This window comes from Pteropus medius, unplaced genomic scaffold (assembly GCF_902729225.1).
Source record: "Pteropus medius unplaced genomic scaffold, Ma_sr-lr_union100, whole genome shotgun sequence".
NCBI classification, from domain to species: Eukaryota; Metazoa; Chordata; class Mammalia; order Chiroptera; family Pteropodidae; genus Pteropus; species Pteropus medius.
In genome coordinates this window covers 9,861,912-9,868,009 of record NW_024351073.1, presented here as the reverse complement: position 1 = coordinate 9,868,009, position 6,098 = coordinate 9,861,912, and the positions used below count along the sequence as shown (strand labels likewise).

The 6,098-nt window shown below is 34.1% G+C and overlaps 1 pseudogene; it reads left to right on the top strand.

The window, feature by feature from the left end:
• Positions 1-4,913: 4,913 nt before the first annotated feature.
• Positions 4,914-5,848, top strand: LOC120586129 (nucleophosmin-like; annotated as a pseudogene).
• Positions 5,849-6,098: the final 250 nt, after the last annotated feature.

The window sequence follows — 6,098 nt, the reverse complement described above, 5'->3', positions numbered from 1 at the left end:
ACAGCTTAGATTTTTTTTTTAATGTAGTAGGTTGATTGTAGAAACTTTTGTTTTGATATCTCTTAGTGTAGATGCCCAAGCATCTTGACCAGACAAAATCTTCTTCATAGCATAATAGTTGTGTCTCCCTCCTTTCCTTCTATCAAAGAGTCCTGGAGCGCTGTCTTTTCTCTAAGCAGATGAAATGTGTGATCTCCTTCGAGATGGATATTAATGCCTTCTCAGGCCTTTGTGGAAATGAGATTAGAATTCTAACTGTTCAAAATCCAGCAGCCTTTAATGAAAAACGATAGGAATTATCACATACCTAGAGCTTAGAAAGGATGGCATCGTATTTGCACATTATTAAAGATCTGAATAATTTAAGTTATTTTTAGGTTTGAACTGCTTAGAGGATTTTAGGAAGCTGTTTAAACTGCTCAAGAAATGCACTTGCTTGTCCTGATTTCACCAATGTTACATCGCTTACAATTTTTTCATGGAATGGTTTGACTGTCACTTAAATGAATATATTTTGAACCTCAGATCAATAGTAGAGAAATACTGAAAAATTTGAACAAATGTTATTTAATGCTTACATTACTTTTAAAACTTATTTTTCTTAAATGAATGCTTTGCATTATTTCTTTTGTAGTTCTCTGGTAAAAATCTACTTGTCCAAGTCTTGTAAGAAATATAGAATAGTAGCATTCTAGTTATGTATCAGTGAACAGTGGAGTGAAAAGACTTGATATAACCCAAATATATTTTGTATTTTGTCTAATAATCTGTGAGTTCTAAATATTTTGTTTGTTCAGTTTCTTCACATGTAAAATGTAAAAATAATATGTCTCTACCTTTGTTGTGAGAACAACCTGGTGGATGGTAGGTACACTATAAATATTTTGTATTACCAGCTATGAAACATAGATGATGAGACAAATAAGTTTGGAGTTAATAAGATAGCATATTTGAAAATTAAAATAATTAGAGATGAACAAAATAATATAAGACAAATGGTCAAGGAACAAGACCACATGCATTGCCAATCCTTAGGGAAACTAGAAAGCATTTTAAACAAACAAGATATTTCTGTTTAAAAAGTAAAATGAGAGGTAGATGATAAAACAAAACAAATCAAAAAGAATCACTCCTGATTTGTGACCGTAGATTACTAAAATGACCAAGAATCTACAAATAACACAGTAGCTATTTTTTAACCGATTGGAATAGATAATGTTAGTATAATAAGGAATTTGAAACAATTGATTGCTGTAACAGAATCTAAACTTCTACTCAAGACCCTCATCCTCATCTCCTTTGCTCTTTAAATCTCCCAACCTTTGTGTTATCAAGAAGAGTTTCAAGATTATTGAACTTGTGGGTGAAACTTCACAAAAGATTAATGTAAGCTGTAGGTCTAATTAAAACTTTCTTCAGAAAAGCCTTTGAATTCAGAGGAATGATGACTATATAACTCCAGCTCCAAAAATAACATTTTAACGAGGTGATCTAAATGCCTGATCTGAAATACTGTGTTTATTTTTATTATTACGTTTTATTTTTTTTTCAATTATCATAAATCAAAGTTGACTTTTCATGTAAAATTCTACAAATTTTAAATCACAGGTAGATTCATGTAACAACCATCATAATTAGGATATAGAACAGTTCCATCTCTCAAAAGAACCTTGTGCTATCCCTTTTACTCATCCCCTTCTCCCACTCACAGGAGTAATTTACTTCAGTGGCTTATTAACCCGAATGATTTTAATTTTTGGCTTTGACTTCTTCTGGATGCTCAGATTCTTCTCTATTAGCCAGTGGATGCGAGGACAACAACAAAAATCTCTGCACGGGATTGCTTTAAGAGCCATGGGTCTGCTCATACTCCATTAGCCAGAATTTAATCACATGACCACACCTAACCTCAGACAAGAAATAAACTCTATCTCTGTGCCCTGAAGGAGGAAGACTGTTTTAGTAAATAAGCATCTAGTCTCTAACATAAATATAAATAAGCAAAATCAGAAAACTAAGTTCAAGTGGCCAATAAACTTATGAAATTATATTCGGCCTCATAACTTGTAATACAAAATTAAAATTGAAAGGAGTTATATTTCCATTTTTATATGTTTGTTATCATATTATTTATTTATATGTATGTGATATTGAAATGGGCACACATGAGAATATCGAGAAATACAGATGGAGCTCCTATGTGCAACTCCACTTCTAATAATTTAACCAAAGGTCATACTCTCAGCAGGATAATTTTAAGACAAACAGTTGTACACAATCATGATTATTCAATGCACTGTTTAAAACTCATCAGAGATTGTCAATAATTCTTAGAAAAATCCGTATTTTTTACTCAGATAATACAATGTCTGCCCTTCAAGGTCCTTCAGTATCTGGTCTCTGCGTACTGCTTCAGCCCTCTCTTTCATACCTTGCCCCTCTCTCTTCATCAGGTCCCTGATTTTCAGTTTCTTGAAAGTACCAAACTTTTTCCACTTGTGGCACACAAAACTTCTGTTTTTTTGTGCCTGAAATATTCTCCATGATCTCATTCTTAACATCTGCTAATTTTTCATGACTAACATCCATGTTACTCTTTCATAGAAGCTTTCCTTGATGCGCCAGTCTAAATTATATCTCTAAATGCAAAAAGTATATCATTAAAATTTGTAATAATTGTTATGACAGTATTTTTATCTGATGACTAATCAATGCTTTCTTAGCATTTAAATATAATCCTAACAAGGCTCTGCCAGTATTTTTATTTTGTTCACAATTGAGTCGCTGGATCTAGTCAAGTACCTACATAGTAAAAATTCAATATACATTTGAAAAAGAAAAAAAAATCTCCTTCTGGGTTTCTCCTTTATTCCTATACCACTACCATACTCACACCAAATATCTGACACCAAATATCTGCAGTGTTTCTCCCACACCAGACATTTCTCTGGAGACTAGCTGAGTGTCCTACAATTTAACTTAATTCTGACACTGTTCACCTCAGGATAGCATCAGATCACACAGGTTAAGGGTCCAGTCCCACAAGACTATCCCCCACTATCAGGTGCCAGTCACAAGTAGTATATCCCTTGGTTGCTCACAACTTTTGTTCATTTTGGCTACAAATCGGAAGTTCTCATGACCCCCTCCTTGGATTGGATCACTTGCTAGAATAGCTCACAGAATTCAGGGAAACACTTACCTACGTTTACCAATTTATTATATAATAATAAAAAAAAAACTGATAAAGAATACAGATGAAGAGATACATAGTATGAGGTCTAGAAAACTCCTGAGCACAGGAACTCTGTCCCTTTGGAGTTGGGGTGTGCCACTTACCCAGTGGATGTGTTCGTTAGTCCAGAAGCTTCCTGAACCTGTACTTTGGAAACTTTTATGGAGGCTTCGTTACTTAGGTATGATCAATCATGAATTTAATCTCCAATCCCTCTCCCCTTCTGGAGGATGGGGAGGTAGGACTGAAAGTTTATGCTTCTAATCATGGCTTGATGTTTCTGGTGACCAGCCGCCATTCTGAAACTATTTGGAAGCCCCCCAAAAGTTGTCTCCTTAGGACAAAGGCACTTCTATCACTCAGAAAATCCCTAGGGATTTGGGAACTCTGACAGGAACTTGGGTGAAAGACCAAATATTAGAACAAAAAATGCTCCCAGTGCTTATCGCTTAAAAATTCCAAGTGTTTTAAGGTCTTTTTCCAGGAACCAGAGGCAGAGAATGATATGTATGTTTCTATTATTTCATCATATTTATTGACCGAGTAGAAGACATCGCTATATAAAGCCACACAAAGTAAAAATATGACTTAATTTACCATATGTTTTACGGAGATAAAATTATCTTCTGAAATTTGACACAGTCGAGCTTGTTTTTCACTTCCAGTTTTGTGACATTGGTTAAGTCATTCATGTTTTCTGTGCCTTAGTTTCCATGTATATTAAATAGATGTAACTTTACATATCATGTAACTATATATATGTATATATATATATATATATGTATATATATATATATATATATATATATATATATATATATATATATAGACTAATATATATATATATATACATATATATATATATGTCTACGTTATATTATATGGGATTATTCACCATAAATATAAAACACAGTAATATTCTTAGTACATAGTAATGTTCCAAATCATTAGTTACTGTCTTAAATAGTTGATCGTGTTATTTGATTTTTTGTCTGTTTTCTTCCTATACCTAAATTGTCTGTTATGCTTATAAAAAGATATATATGTAAAATGATAATTTTATATGTTCCCCAAGTGCATCTGTTTATATTGCTGAATATGAAACGACCTTGAAGTTTAGTGGCTTAAAACAACAATTCTTTCATTTGTTCATGATTTTCAGCAATTAGACTGGGCTCATTTGAGCACTTCTCTTTGTCTCTCCTGGGTGACTCAACTGTGGCTGGGTGGTCAAACAGCTATACTCGCTCTTCTGGCAATTGAAATTTACTTTGTCAGACATTTCAGCTTGCTGTATGTGAGAGTAAAGATCTTCATTTTGATGTCAGGGAAACTCAACTTGAGAGTGAGAGCAAATATTCAAGGCCCAGAAATCTAAAGTCAATTTTGTAATGTTACACTGGGCAAAAACAAGTCCCAAAGCCAGCCCGCATTCAAGGAGTGAGAAATTACACTCCAGTTTCTTGGTAGAAGATCCTATAAAATTATATTGCGAAAGGAAAGAGGAATTATTGTGATCTGTGCAAACCATATCTACGACATCAAGAAACTGTTATTTAAAAATATTTATTAATGCCCTGGTGTGATTACGTTATGAGCAGCTATTTTGCAGGACAGTAGTGGTTTATCTCCATTGGGCTTCTTTCCCACCTAAGTGTGCCCAGCCCCCAAGGAAGATTTGTTGGACATGGACATGAGACCCCTGAGGCCCTAGAACTATCTTTTTGGCTGTGAAGTAAAGGCTGACAAAGATTATCACGTTAAGATGATAATGATGAAAACGAGTATGAATTATCTTTAGGAGCAGTCAGTTTAGGGTCTGGTGCAAAGGATGAAGTGCACATTGTTGAAGCACAGTCAATGAATTACGAAGGCAGTCCAATTAAAGTAACACTGGCAGCTTTGAAAATGTACAGTCAGCAGTTTCCTTTGGGGGCTTTGAAATAACACCGCCAGTGGTCTTACGGTCACAGTGTGGTTCGCGGTCTGTGTGTATTAGTGAATAGCACTTAGTAGCTGGGGAGGAAGATGCAGTCAGAAGATGAAGAGGATGTGAAACTCCTTAGTGTTTCTGGAAAGCGTTCTACCTGTGTAATTGGTAATAAGTTTCCACAGAAAATAGTAAAACTCGCTGCTGATGAAGATGATCAAGATGAAGATAAAGATAATAATAATGATGATTTTGATGATGGGAAAGCTGAAGAAAAAGCTCCAATTAAAAAAATCTGTATGATATACAGCCAAAAATGCACAAAAATCAAATCTGAATTGAAAAGACTCAAAATCAACACTAAGATTAAAAGGTCTTGATTCAAAAAACAGGATTCAAAAAACAGGAAAAAAAAACAGGAAAAAACTCTAAAACACTGAAAGGACCTAGTTCTGTAGAAGATATTGAAAAATAAAGCAAAAATGCAAACAGATATAGAAAAAAAGGTGGTTTTCTTTCCAAAGTGGAAGCCAAGTTCATCAATTATGTGAAGAATTGCTTCTCGATGAGGCTTCTGATCATGAGGATTTTCAAGATCTCAAGCAGTGGAAAAAGGTCTCTTTAAGAAAATAGATTACAGTTTGTTAAAAATTTTCATCTTATTTCATTTCTGTGACAGTTGATATCTGGCTGTCCTTTTTATAATGCAGAGTGAGAACTTTCCCTACTGTGTCTGATAAATATTTTCCAGGTTCCATTGCCAAGAATGTATTGTCCAAAATGCCTATTTAGTTTTTAAAGATAGAACCCTACGCTTTGCTTGGTTTTAAGTATGTATGGAATATTATGATAAGACATAGTAACAGTGGTGATCAGACAAATGGAAATGGTAGGGAGACAAAAATATGCATGGGGAGACAAAAATAAACTCAA